General features: G+C 36.8%; 1 long non-coding RNA gene across 3 annotated transcripts in view; it reads left to right on the top strand.

The window, feature by feature from the left end:
- Positions 1–2432: 2432 nt before the first annotated feature.
- LOC132711824 (uncharacterized) overlaps positions 2433–15226 on the top strand; it is a 30579-nt gene continuing 17785 nt past the window's right edge. For 2 of the 3 annotated variants that reach the window (XR_015733786.1, XR_015733785.1), the window contains exons 1-2: positions 2433–2916; positions 3241–5240. This is a non-coding gene — a long non-coding RNA (uncharacterized LOC132711824). The remainder of the gene's footprint in view (positions 2917–3240; positions 5241–15226) is intronic. The other variant, XR_009622564.2, reaches the window with a different exon arrangement.

Raw genomic sequence — 15226 nt, 5'->3', positions numbered from 1 at the left:
ATGGATGGATAGAACCCTTTAGAATGAAATCTGACAGCTGGTATATGAAAATGATACTTTAGCATTTGAAATAGAATTCTGTTCCAGAGTTAATATGCAGAATAATCCAATTCAGCTTGGTTTGGGCTAATAAAGTTGGTTCTTTAAGTTTCTTCTAGACTCAAGGAACCATTGTTGTTCTTGCTGCTTCTAAGGCAAACTTTAAGTCAAAGCAGAGGAAAAAGCATCAAAATGTTTCCTTTTAAATAATCTCTTATTTAAAATGTGACTGCTACTCAGTTTTGTGAACATGTTCTTGGAAGATCATCTGACAATGTGTAGATTTCCTTGATTTATTTTAATGATAATATTTAATAATATTAAATAATAACATGTTTAATAATAATCAAACTAGAAAATAAATCAGAATTTTTATGTGAAATAGACATTTCACAACAATTAAAATAAAAAAGAAAGCATAGAATAAATACGGTTGCATGGCATTTTTTATTTTTACAAAATCAGATTTGGAAGTATCCTCTTACACTTTGGGCATTCAAAAGTATATATGGACTATTTGAAGGTATTATAGAAAGACAGGCTTTCTCACTGACTAGAATTTAGATCAGTAATGGATTAGCAAGCTTTTTTGGAAGTGGTTAGAAGGTTTTTTTAAAAAAAAGAAGAAGAAAGCTATGTAATTTACTGAAAATTAATTGAAAGGAAACACCTGTTCAGTATTTATTTATTTTTTTGCAAGAGAATTTCTTCACATTTTACCTATAATGCATATATTCTTGGGAAATCCTCAGGCATCTCCTATAAATAATTATGAGGCATGCCAGCAGCTGAGTACATAATTTTGTAGAGTATATAAATTTATACTCAAATGTCATCAGAAGAGTTTCCCTGAAACTGAATCCAGAACTTTCTCTAGTGGAAAAACCACACAAGAAGACCTGCAAAACCCATCTGCCTTCCCATGTCCTGGGGGTTTTATCCAGGGATATATTCATTTTAATTTCTTCTCTTTCATTAAAAAAAAAAAAGCCACAGTGCTCATCCATCCACATTATCAAGACAGACTCTTTGGATATTCTGTTTAAAATAGAGAGATCAACTTTAGTTCGTTTAGTATATAAAGATTTTTTAAAAATTGAGGTACTTTTCATTTTTCATTTTGAAAATATCATGCAGACTAATGTCTGGAAAACAGTTTTGCTTTCTGAAGAACTGTTTCCCAAAGCCCTGGTGTGTTAAACAAGCTTCCCTCATCTCAAGCATTTTTCCAAGGCCATCTACTAAACACAGCAGGGATAGCAAGAAGATTACAGACAAGAGTAATTACTAAACAAGATTTCCAGATACTATCCAATCTAGAGAACTTTAAGCCAAAAAGGCTCAGCACACATAAATAAAAATCTCTTGACTAAGTTTGAAATACTCAAATTTGCTTGAGAGTGTAAACTTATTTCTGCTTGTTAAGGCAAAGAAGACATTCTGATTTTTTTTTTTAAAAGCTGGCTTTCAAAATCTGTGACCTATTTAAAAAGTGATGGGGCATTTAAAGCCAAAAAATTAAGAAGACTCATTCCATTTTAAACACAGAACAATATCTATCCCAAAGTAGACAACAGTTGGCTGTCAAAAATACCTTTACTATTTTGGGGGAGAGAAGTTCAAGCAATGTTTATTTCAGAAAATTGATAACTATCAAGTTGCACATTTCACAATCTCTAGACTTCTGTTTAATGTGTTACATATACTGAGAATTACTTTCCTGAAAATATCCAGTAACTTAATTAAATTTAGGGGTTTAATTTCTTTCAAATCATGGTTTCTCCCCCACCCTTTCTTTTTTCATTTATGTTTGTTGCATTATCAGTTGAGACAATACCTTTTCTGTCTGACCAACTTTTCATAGAAACGATATTTCACCATGCAAACTTGGGATTATAATACTTTTTAACTTTTATACTTGATAAATGGTAATTGGTGATTACTTCTTTTAAAAGATCACAAACATCACTAGCAATCCCTCCCCACATTTTTTTTTATAAACCATGTGGGAAAAAGTTGTCCCTTTTCCCAACGAACAGTTTGCCTTTTCCATGCTTTTCATATCATACAACTAACAACTACAACCAGGATCTCTGAACAGCTTCTATCTACCTGATTAAACTGTTATCAAATATTACAATGCTCATTGGAAGTGCTGGAGATTCCAATAATAATTTGTCTTTCAGACTTTTAAGTGAGCACCATTCAAAATGTAGACCATCCGTCTACATACCTTGGGAGTGAATCCAGTGAATTTAGTGGCAGTGTAGGACTACACTGCATATAGGTAAATTTAAATTATTCAAAGAGGAAAGGAGCTTCTGTAAAACCGGAGCTGGAAGTTTATACACACGTGACTTTCCCTGAAACACCCCACCCCCACCCCCACCCCCACCCCATCCAGATGATTGCAAAAGAATTCCCTTCGGATATAATGGATCTAACTTTCAAGGAAGTGCATTTGGGCTTCAGTTGCAATCCGAAGTAGCCAAATAAAGGCCAAATTGGATTAAGGGGACGAAGGACCCATGAAGAACTTTCTCCCCCGGGAAGGGCTACCGACTCTGACAAATTTGCGCCTCGGCAGAGATTTCTTCCCCAGAAAAAATAGCCTAAGATTTCAACCTATTCGCGCAGCTCCTAAAGGATTCGCATCCCTTCGCTTACTCCGACATTGACACGCTCGGATTAATGGAGAGGACGAATTTCAAGGCGCTCGATCTGGAATCTTAAAGCGATAGATCCGGGCGTTTTTACATCGAAGCCGACGGTCTGCTAGTTCCCGGGTTTTCTGATTCTAAATTAAAAGCCTTCTCTTAGGATCGAGTCAATTCTTGACGATTGCAGTTGTTCCTTCACAGATTAAATTACTCCTAGGTACAACATCATTTGATTTTTTTCAAAATAATAATATTATCAATCGGGAAACAGAACTCCAAAAAACAATTCAACCCACCCACCCCGCCCCATATTTTTTTAAAAAAAGGGGGGGGTAAATAGTTCAGAAACAAATCTTTGTACCGTCTCCTTTCGGTTGTGAATGAGACTTCAAAGTTCAGTGAACTTTGTTCAGTAAATTTAGGAAAAGAGGGGAGGTTTGGGATGGTTGAAAGCTGTATTATATTTATCTAAAATATATCTTTGTAAGAATTTTTTTTAGAAGGTTGGAAACAATCTTTCTCTATTTCTCATACTACCCAGGATTCTGAATGTTTGAAAAGTTTCTTGAAGAAGAAAACAAGTGCAGAGAAGAGAAAAGAGCCAAGGGGAAAGTGCCTTCTAGAGAGAGGAAACAGATGAGCAGATGCAACAAAAGATCCCAGAAGTTGAAGCTAGAGGACTCAAATTGGAAAGGAAAGTTCCAAGCCAGGTTTATCTCCTTATCAGTTAATAAAGCACTTTGATATCTTTTCCTGAGATCTGGGCACAGAAGAAGATAGAAGGCTCTTTTAAGAAAATTTGGGGAGGGAGGAGGAGGGAGAGGCAAATGTTGAATTTTGATTGAATAAGATTGGCTCACCTTCATTGAAACTACTGCCTTTGAGCCCAGCTTGACTCCTGGTGACTTAATGGACAATCCACACAGTTTTGTCTTTCAGAAGTGGATTGCCACTGCCGTCTTTCAAGGCTGCCCCCCCCCACCCCCTTACAGGGCTAGCCTATGACTCTGGTATTCTCCAGAAATCTCCCATCCAAGTACCAACCAGGCTTGACCCTGCTTAGCTTCTGAATCTAGACAAGGTCAGTCAGAGATGAAGACAAAAACTCTACTTTGAAAAACAAAGAGAAGAGGACAAAAACCCCTGATTTGAAAGATAAATTTATAAACCAAGCCCTTCAACAGTTAAATAACTTTAATCCACAAACCCATGAGTCTGAAGGTTGAGGGCTAATCCCTTTTATTAAGGAGCACTAATTACATTGGTTTAGCTGTGAATAATAACTGCAGAAAAATTGGGTGAATAGGAGCTTTCATTTAGTCAGATAGAATTACTTTTACTGCTCATGGAATGAGAAAGAATACTAGGAGAATAATGGATACAGTTTCAGAAAGGAAGCAACTATATTACCTAAACTATTATTGATTGCAACATCATTGTAATCTTTGGTCTAATTTAATGATTAACTATGTAGAAGTCATAAATTTCTACTTCACACAAGCACACCGTAAGTGTATTTGCAACTATAATTGATTCCAATAAAAAGTTTAGGTGAGTTCTGATTAATCTATTAGTACTACAAGGCAGAATGCAACATAATCAACTCCATAGATTTCAGGAGGTAACCTCTGAAATTTGTGATGAGACTTTCTTCCAAGTAGGATTTGAGATGCAATATACATTTTGTACTTTTTGTTGTTGTTCTGATTCATTTGAATAATGGGTACAACAGTTTCCCCCTTTAAGCCACTGAAAAATATCTTAACCCACGATCCTGTGTTTATCTTCTGCTTATGAATGAATTTGTGTATATGGCCATTCTGCAAATGAACATGAGATCCATCTCCATTAAGAACCCAGGAAAAGACACTTACTGCACAATTCTTCACATATTTATTTGGGAGTAAACCCCACTAAAGAAAAGAGATTTCTGAGATTTCTTACTATGTGTCTAAGATTATGCTATCAGATTGGTAACCTTAATTGGTAGAAGCAAAGAGGAAGAAAACATTACAAAAATTTTCTAACATATAGAGGACCCATTTCTAGACATTACTGTATTTAAAACTTTCTTAAGACTAGGCACTGGTGTAACAAATCTGGATGTGCAGTGATTGGCCACATTAGCATGTCCTCATCAAAGGATGCTTGCATGGAGAGGCAGGTAATATACGTACTGATATTTGAAGTATTGCTCCAGTACCCTGTGACACAGTGGAGGAGAGGAGAAGAGGCAAAGGAGCAAATTGAATCCTCTATTCACACTGTGCAATATTTGGAGACATAAGGACCATCTGTTATGGGATGAAATGAAAAATCAGATTTTAAACGTAAGGAACTGTGAGTGCAGGAGTCAAGGGATAGAAAGAAAAATGATGAATTCCACTGACTGGATTTATCAAACTATTTTTTTATGTGGCATGTGTGTAGGAAAAAGGGCAAAGAAAGAAGAAATAAGCATTAGGCCCCAGCAAGAATGTGTGAACTTTTCAGTTTGCAGAGACTGCATTGTAGGCTTTTATGAAGTGAACTCAGCTTCAGGTAAGACTGATCTTATTTTCTTACTTGGAGATGTTCAGAAAGACTTAAACTTTTTCTTGAATGGAAAGCAACAGGCTTAAGAAAGTTACTGCTTAGTATGGTCTTGTCCTAGTATCAACTCATTATTTACCTGAATGTAGTTTTAGAGGACATGAGTATAGGTGTACTCTTCTATTCTTTAGTTTGAAGGAATATTTTAGCTCCAGTTGTAACTAAAGGACTTACTGTCTAAGGCTATTTAAGGATGCAGGCCATAGGAAGCAGGTCTGTTACATGCAGAATCATGGTATAGAGGCATTTAGAAGCTGAGCATTACTCCAAATTGCTTAAAATAAACTGCTCTGATTTGACTGGGTTGTGGGTCGAGCCGTGTCAGATGTGGATGCATTAATTTATTAGAATTAATCTGTGCAAACAGGGAAATGTGAGGGCTTGCTGTTGTTATTCAAATGCCAGCTCTGCAATCTACAAGCTATTTACTCCAAGCCCTACTCTTGCTAATTGGACTGTTCCGGAGTGAGTTGTTAATTGCGGCCAATATACATTCATAGATTTACAGCCCCAATATGAAGCATGTAGTTTTAGAAATAAATCCCACTGATTTCCATGTTATTTGCTTTGGGGTAACCATACTTCTATCCTAGGAATCCTTAACAAGTTTTAAATAAAACTTCCAGTGAGGATTCCAATTTTTCCTTGTAACTTATTTTCATAACTAGGGATCATAGTTTTGCTCTATTATATCTGAACAAGGTTATTTGAGAACAAGTTCAACAAGTTCAATTCTGGATTATACAATCAAGTTTGATAAAGGGCAAGGCATCATATGAACAACTTTCTCTACAAATGTGATATCCTTTTCTTTGCTACGGCATTTCCTTTCCTGTATCCGCTGTTCTCTTCCTCTAAAATTGAAAATACTGCCAAAATACTAGCGTTTCTGGCACCCATCCTTGTCTTTTTGCTGGGCATAAATGTATCCCTTTCTTGGAAAATAGACAAATGACCAGGTTAGGAAGCCATAAAGCAGTAGTTTCCCTCTTGTTAAATAAAAATGCATTCCTATGCATACACACTCAGAAGTAAATCAGATTGAAAAATTCACTCTCCCAGGTAAGCAGTTATAGGATCATCACAACTTTCATGTGTTTTGACATTCAAGAACTCATGTTCATTAACTGAAAAACATATCCGTGTTTGCGGACTACAGAAAAGGAGAATAGTGCCTTCCTTACCTTCTAGAGTACCAGAAAGTTTCCCCCACCTACCCTTGTAGTGGAATTATTTATTAGAAATGTCTGAGACTTATTGAAAGCTATTGAAAAATATAATAAGAACAAAGATGCAGTTAAAATTTTCATTCTAGATTAATGTTTGGCGACAACCATCTTTCTTTACATATTTTACAGTTGTTTCTTTTTAAAAGCAAACTTTAGATTATTCTTGCATCAACCAATGGTCGGATAAAGTCCTGAGTTCAGGTGTGCATTAGAATAACTGGAATGCTTAGAGCAATATGAATTGACATTCTTGTTAGAAAAAAAAATATTGGTAGAGAGGGCATACATTGAATGGAAGTTGTGGTGTGCAAACCCTGCTGCAGTTCTTAGAAACTATACAAGACTTGGACACAGAAGCCCCAAAATCTGGTTCATCTCAGACTAGACTCCCAGGATTTTATGATTGCTTTTTGTTAGAATCTCAAACTCCATACAAACCAGGTGCCACGTAATGGGATAGAAGTGTAAACAGAGTTATTTGTTTTGGTTTTGGCAAGAGTAAGCCAAGGTTTGTAAAATCACATCATACTGGTCTCCTTTGAAGATGCTAAGTAAAAAAAATCCAACAAATATGTAGAATTAAGGAATAGTGTACTCCTATACTGGATCTAGAACAATTTTATTATGAGAAATGAATTCATATTATTTTACATGGAGGAAAACGTCTGCTCTAAAAAAAAAATCTGCTTTCAGCAAATGATTTTTATTTAACTTATTTTCTAAAAACTTATTTTTATCATGAAACGTAATTCCAAAACACTTAAGTTTTTATTATTAAACATGTTCCATTCCAGCTGCTTATCATCCAAAATTCTACTAGTAGAGACTAGTTTAGAGAAGAATACTATTTTTCTTAAATCACATCAAAAAGCTTTATTATCTGGGTTAAACCTGAATGTTTCTAATTCCAAGGGAAAAATTGACTGCAGTGGCGTAGACAAAGAGCAAGCCAACAGTACCATAAGAAACATTGCTGTAGACTACTTTCCTGCCATCTGAGTAAAAATGCTTTTGACTTTGCAGGGGCAGGACTTTGAGAAGTAGTTCAGGGCTTTCCTCAGCAGAATGAACAGGAGACATTACAAATAATTAATAAATAAAGCCAAAAGAGTTGGAGGCAAATCCCTACAACTAAAAATCTAACTTTATCTATCAAGATCTTAGGTATTCACGTAAGTGATTGACCAGCTTGAAAGTTCATTTGGTGGGCTTACAATAAAAAAAAAATCAACTCATAGTCTGAAATTTCAAATAGTTACCAGTTGTTAATAGAAGAGCACAAATCTATCTTCAGAATACAGATTTAAATGGAAAATAACTATTATCCAGGGTGACAAGGCAAACTACCTATTGATGGATGGATGGATGGATGGATGGATGGATGGATGGATGGATGGATAGTTGAATTCAGAAATCATAGATATGGGAATAGGTAAGAGTTTTGCTCATGTGCTTACTGTTTAAATGCTGGTTTAGGATGGTATGTAAGAGATAGCAAATAAAAAGTACTGCTTTGAAAGAAGTGGATTTGAAGACAATACATTTGTAGTTCTACAGGTCAGCACATATTTCTGGATGCTGAAAACAGAAGTATGTGTAACAGATAGAATTTCTGTTACACAAATTGTATTGAATGCAGAAGAATTACAAATGTGTTTTCACCAAGGAAACAAGACTAATGTGAAATTTCCTAATGCAAATTTGGCTCCAACCTCAAATCCTGGATTTATACTGATCTGATTACCTTTTTGTGTCAGTTGTAAATGAAATGTTTTTAATGGAATAAAGATGTAAAGAAGCTTACTCATATTTCAAAAGCAGCAAATAAAGCTTGAGGTTTTTTTATCTATCCTTATCCCTCCCCCCTCCAGCTTTGAGAAAGTTCATTTCTGTTCCAGTTGACAAAAGATCAAAATAAAGCTCATAAAGCCCATTGGGGAATCTCTCCTGCACAGATCTCAGTCTACTTAAAGAATAGTGGGTTTTGTCATCTATCTTCTTTCCTGGTCGATCTTCTATTGACAAATTTACAAAAGGTTGTGCTACTTCAGGACGGAGGAATAGAAAAACGAGCTCCTTAAAAACAGCTGAGTCTTATATACTTCAATCTTATCGAATTCACTTTTCAATGCTGAAAAATCCTGAACAAAGACTAAGCCACGAGTAAGTCTGCTTGAAATACGCAGTGGCTTAACACTGTCAGTAGAATTGGGAGAAAGGGACGTAGGAAGAGAGAGAAAAGGTTACTTAAGAACTGAAATAAATCCACTTAAACCATGGAGTGTGGGAGGGGGAGGTTGGAAGGGCGGAGTCCAAATATTCCCAAGAAGTTGCAAACTAAGTTTTTTTTTTTTTTCAACTTAAAGTGAATTTTTGCAACCTGTCCCTAATTAAATGCAAGCTCAAAACAATCCGGATGGGGACCGTCTAGTTAGCACGGGTAGGACCAGAGCACCGATTGCCATCTTTGCCAAGAGAGGTGGAAGGAGGGGAGGCTCGCGCAGGAAACACTCCCGCTGAATTGCGCCGCAGGATTAGGATCTCGTGGGATGCACGGCGCTAAACAAAAGCCACCCCATCCGGGAGAAGGGGACTGTTTTAAAAGGAGCACTTCCGGTCTCTGATCGCCTGTCAAAGATCAAGCCACAATCAAGCGGCTGATTCTTCGCGCGCTTCCTCTCTGAGTGGCGAGATTCCCTAGGAATGCACCACGCCTCCAGAGGACAAGATTTTGCCAACGGGGATATTTTAACCTGCTCCTGTGGAGGAGAGGAGCCTTCCAGGGCTGGGAAAGGGCAGAGACAAAGCATGGTGCCAGATGTCAACAAGCCCTTTTAATTCATTTTGCAATACGCACACGTTTTGCAGCAATATACTCCGTTGGTTGCATGAGTTAAACGTGGAACAGACAGCAAAAGATGGATTGGCATAGGGATCAGCACCCCCCCCCCCCAATTCCCTGTAGAAAATCTTAAAAGGCACAATCTGGAGGGACCTTCTCCTGCGCAGGTGCTGCTTCCCCTTTCTTTAAAAAAAAAGCTTTAGCCAAAGAATTGCCTGTTCAGTTTTGCTGTCACTGTGCAGAACAGCCTCCCATCTTCTTCAGATGCACAGAAATCCAATTCCAGACACAGTTACCCACCCCCATTTCAGCACAGCCTACTGATGGGATGTTGAGAATTACAGTGCAACTCACGTCTGGAGACCAGCGGGTTGGGGGAAGGTGCTGTATGTACAATGTGTCTCTCGTTTCAGCTGCTTAATCTGGTAGGTTATAAATTGCTAGGCTGACTCCCTTTTTAAACCTACCCCACCCCGAGAATTCACGGATTGGGAGATCCTAATCAAGAGCCATGGGTTTCTGCACATACTTCAATAGAAGTCCTGTGACTTCATCTTGTGCAAATACAGAGGGGACGGGGTGAGAGAAGTAAACGTTCAATTACTTCAAGATTTGCTGTACAGTTTCCAGGGAACAATAAACCAATTCTAGTTGCTCTCCCTTTTGCTTCTCAGGAGTTCTAAAGATTTTTACAGCTTATTACAAACTCCCTTTCTTTATATTTAGATTTTGTAAGAATAACCTATGTACATTTTAAAAAGCTTGAGATGAATAAACTGGAGTAAATCAGGTAGTTTTATGTTCTTGTGTGTTAAAAATGAATTCCCAACAACGTGAAACTACCTAATTCACAGAGCAGTTGTGGTTCATTCCTGTGCCAAAATGTTACGGTACTTCCCCCATGTGCCTGCCCAGAAAGGCCATTTTGCTTGTTCTCAAATATGCTCCTTTGCGCATGCACTCTTATTGTTTCTCTTGCTCTAATTCCATAATAGAAAATTGTTGCTAGGAAATAGCTCAAAAAGAATCTGTCAAGGCCCAAATTTAAACCATAAACATGTACAACTCACCTACATTTTTCCCACGCCACTATTGAAATTGTTTCCTTCAGTAGGACAAATGCACCACGGTAGACACTAAAAATGTTGTTGACTATGAAAAACAATGCATTATTTTTGATTTTAGGAGGAAAGAGGAGGAGGGGGCAATTGCTGACATTTTTTTTACAAATGGTACTGTTAATACATTGATCAATGGCTTTGGTAGAATTTAGTAGAAAATGTATAGTTCTTTTCCAGAGAGACTGAGTACCTTAATAGTAAAATGAATGTCCAGATTTGGGAGATTAAAGGCAAACAATAATTAGGAATAAAAACCATGCTTCTACAACACACAAATTGCAGAAACCCAAACTAGCTGATGTAGAAAGATGATAATCACATTTCTTGAATAGCACCACAAATCTACCACAATAAGGACACAGTCTTGTGGGAGGTTCTATGCAAATCATAATGAAACTAGCAGTTCCTTCTTAAGGTGGATATGTGTCTGTGTGTCTATATATGTATATAGGGGGTTTAATCCTAGATATGTACAAAAGTGCAGCCTTCTTCAAGTTGCACTGCATAATGTTTAAAAGAAAATTCAGTCAAATTATCTCCAAAGAAACGAGTTCATTCACTTAAATTGTAAAAAAAAAAGTTGCTGTAAAAAGTACTTAAAATGGTGATATAGTAATAAGGGAAATCTACAAGATTAGATCCAAATTAGTTTAGTTTACTTTACTTTACTTTATTGTCACTGCACCCCGTACAACAAAATTAAATGCCATCTTCAGTGTACATTATAACTATAAAAATAAAACACAAACACACATCATAGTCATACTGAGGGAAGACTTTTTGGGATCAATAAAACCTGAACTAGTTATCTGTCCATGAGTTATTCTAACTAATGACTTAAGTGTGGCTTGAGTGCTTCCCACATCAAAGTTTGTGCACAAATACAAGTAGTCCTGAATTTACAACAGTTCATTTAGTGACCATTCAAAATTTCAACATCACTAAAAAAATTACTTATGACAGTTTTTCACACAGCATCCCTTTGGTCATGTGATCAAAATTGGCAATTGCTTCATATTTAAGATGGATGCAGTGTCCAGGATTCATGTAATCAGCTTTTGTGACCTGACAAGCAAAGTCAATGGAGAAATTAGATTCACTTAACAATGTTACTAACTTAATTATTGCAATGATTCACTTAACAACTGTGACAAGAAAATAGCTTAACAACATAAATTCTGTCAGTCTGATCATTTTCTGAATAGGTCTGTGTACTTGTACGGTTCTAATTTAATGTAAAATTATCCAAGGAGAGATATGTTCCGAGTTAATCTCAAAATCTACCATATTACTTTGAGAATAATAACCCAGATTATTTACGTCTCTATATTATCCATGCAATTAGTAGTTAATCAAAACAATCAACAGTCAACTTCACATATTAGCATTTCCGTAACATATTCATCAGATTTGAAAGAATCTATACTGAATTGCGCATTGTGCATTTATTTGGAGCTACTAAATTGGATATCTTAGATGGCACATAAGAATTAGAGTTCATTGTGTCTCTTTGCTGCCATCTAGTAGACATCTGGATTTTTGCATTCCAAACTTAGTTGCCTTAATTTATTGTGGTCATAAATTATGTGATCAATGGTATGTACAGGGCAATATTAGAACAGTTCTATGTAAAATTACTTTTTTGAACTTTTAAAATAAATATCATACTGGATTGCAGTGCCGATGGAGTGCAGTATGTGAAAGATAAATTCTGTACAAATGTAATCTTATAAAATAATGATCCTTATGCATAAATACTAACTTTTGGAAGCAAACTTATATGACCTTTGGCCCTGATATATATATATATATATATATATATATATATATATATATATATATATATATATATATATATATATATATATATTACTTTAATTAAACATATATAGTGCTTTAGAACAATTTAAGAAAAATAACTGGGGGGGAAAGGAATACACACACACACACACACACACACACACACACACACACATACACATATATTTATGTGTGTGAGGGGTGGGTTCTACTTACCTTTACTACCGGTTTGCAATGGGGCCGCGCACGCACTCACTTTGTTCGCATGCACAGAAGCTTCCTGATGATGTCTGGGTCAGTGGGCGGAGCCTCCCGCTGGTTTTACTACCAGTTCTTGCGAACCAGTTTGAACCGGGGGCAACCCACCAGTGGTGCATGTGTACAGAAATCTATATAGAAATATATATATATATTTCTTTCCCCATCAATTATTTTTCTTCAATTGTTCTAAAGCACTATATATGTTTAATTAAAATAATTTCTATTGAAACATGAATTCAGTCAGATTTATTCTCAGACTAGTAAAAAGAGGATTAACCTTATTAGTTATAGTAATATACTGTAGCCTTACAGATATTCCTGAAGTTTGGAAGCTATATTTGTACTGTATAGGTGCTTCCTGAAGAACCCCATTGTTTAAGTGGAGATAGAATGAGTTATTAAAAAAATATCTGTATGAATTTATCCTTCATTTGCTAAAACCATTTACATACTTTGAATATAATATATTTGCATTTGTATGGAGAAAATGTAGGCACCATTCCTTTCTCAGCTTCTAGCAGCAAAAAATCTTGAATCAACCCTAAGCACAGCACTGTAAATAGTTATTTATTTATGTAAATAGTTATTTATTTTATTTGTCAAATGTATGTACCCACCCATCTCACTCTCAGATAACCCATGAATGTACCAGGATGATATAGCAATAGCACTTAAGACTTATATACCACTTTCCAGTGCTTTACAGCCCTTTCTAAGCAGTTTACAGAGTCAGCATATTGCCCCCAACAATTTGGATCCAGATTTTACCCACCTCGGAAGGATGGAAGGCTGAGTCAACCTTGAGCCTGGTGACATTTGAACTGCCAAATTGTAGACAGCCAGCAGTCAGCAGAAGTAGCCTGCAGTACTGCACTTTAACCACTATGCCACCTTGGCTCATATATTTATAAACTTGCTCATTCATCATAAAGCAAAAGTGGGCGAAATTCAAATTTATGAAATAAATAACTCCAAGATGGCTTTGGGCCATTTATTTGCAGGATCTCTCTCTGGTTTATCTAACTCAGTCTCAGGATCTGGCAAGAGAGGTATGCTTTGGTCTCAACTATTAAAAAGTGTGTCTCGATGGGACCCAGAACGATAGTCTTTTCTGTCACTGTTCCTGCCCCGTGGAACATCTTCCCCAGAGCTCAGATTGGCCCAAATCTTGTTGACCTTCTCCAAGTCTCCAAAGACATGGCTGCCTTATAGGCTGTGGTGTTGGGATGTCTATTGGAGCCTACTAGTTTTTTTTTATTGAAACATTTGTATTCTAGATGATGGGGGGGGGGTTTGAGGAACTTTGTCAACTTATAATTGTCTACTCATTTTGTTTTTGTTTTTAATTTATTCTTGGCCACTCACAGTCCCTTGTCTGAGATGGTGGCCACAAAAACTGAATAAATAAATCCACCAATTGGAAACACATGTAAAGTACTAACTGAGCTGGGATATGCAGACATTGATGCAAATTTTAAATGAAGAAGTACAATTAACGATTCCCTACCATCTTTCCAACCTACTACCCTCCAAATATGTTTGAGATTGTACCTCAAAGCCAGCCTTGGTAGGAAATCTTTAGTTCTACCTTGCATGCTGTTCCTGTTATTATCAAATTGTTGGGAATCAGAATAATTTTAATTGCCGTTGTTGAATTATTCTTAATCTGCACATCATCAGAAATCTACTGGTAGCTTTTGCTACATTAAAGCAAAAGCTCACATATTTGTTGCATTTCGTACCTATTCATACATTAGGAAACCAGTATTTTCATTAGGAAACCAATATTTTCTATTTCAATAGATAATGAAATGTCTTTTGTGACACCATTTCCACCATAGTACAGAGAGTGGCATAAGCATAGGAGGTAACTTTTCTTTAGAAGCTTCTGCGCATGCGCACATCACCCATGATGAAGTCGTGGTGGGTGGGCGGAGCATCCCACCAGCTTTACTACCGGTTCTATAGAACCGGACCAGACCAGGGACAACCTACCACTGAAGTCCCTGCAGTTTTCATGGCAAGGTTTTTCAGAAGTGGTTTGCCATTGCCTGCTTCCTAGAGACTAGGAAGTCTTCTGAAAAAATAACCCACTCAAAGTCATCCTGTTTATTTTTAGTCCTCTAAGCTGGAACTAAAATTTACAATGTCCTGGTTTCCAGATTTCTTAACCACTACTCCAAACTGACTCTAAGCTGACTGAACCAGCCAAAATGGAGATGGCAAACATATTAAGAACATATTACACCAATGCTGAAAGATCTGTTCTGAGATGCAAATTGTTTCCCAGGCTTAGTTAAAACTCTTTAAAGTCTATTTAACAAACCATCTATCTCAGTGCTGTCAAACTTCCAGCCTGCGGGCCAGATGCATCACACACTGGCCACATCCACGCCTGGTTTAACCTGGTTTAGCAAAGGGGAAAAAAATCCCGATATGTCATATGACCAGTGGTGGGCTGCTCCCGGTTTGATCCGGTTCTATAGAACTGGTAGTAAAACCTGTGGGAGGCTCCGCCCACCCACCACGACATCATCATGGGTGATCTGCAAACCAGTAGTAAAGGTAAGTGGAACCCACCTCTGCACGTGACGCTGCTGTGACAACGTGAGTTTGACACCCCTGATCTATCTCATCATGAATCTAATTGTGAAAATCTACAGGAAGAAATTTTCTTATTAT

This window comes from Pantherophis guttatus, chromosome 4, assembly GCF_059756535.1.
Source record: "Pantherophis guttatus breed Tessera chromosome 4, ASM5975653v1, whole genome shotgun sequence".
Taxonomy (NCBI): domain Eukaryota; kingdom Metazoa; phylum Chordata; class Lepidosauria; order Squamata; family Colubridae; genus Pantherophis; species Pantherophis guttatus.
Note: the sequence above shows the minus strand (reverse complement) of the source record. Positions and strands in the feature narration are given on the sequence as shown.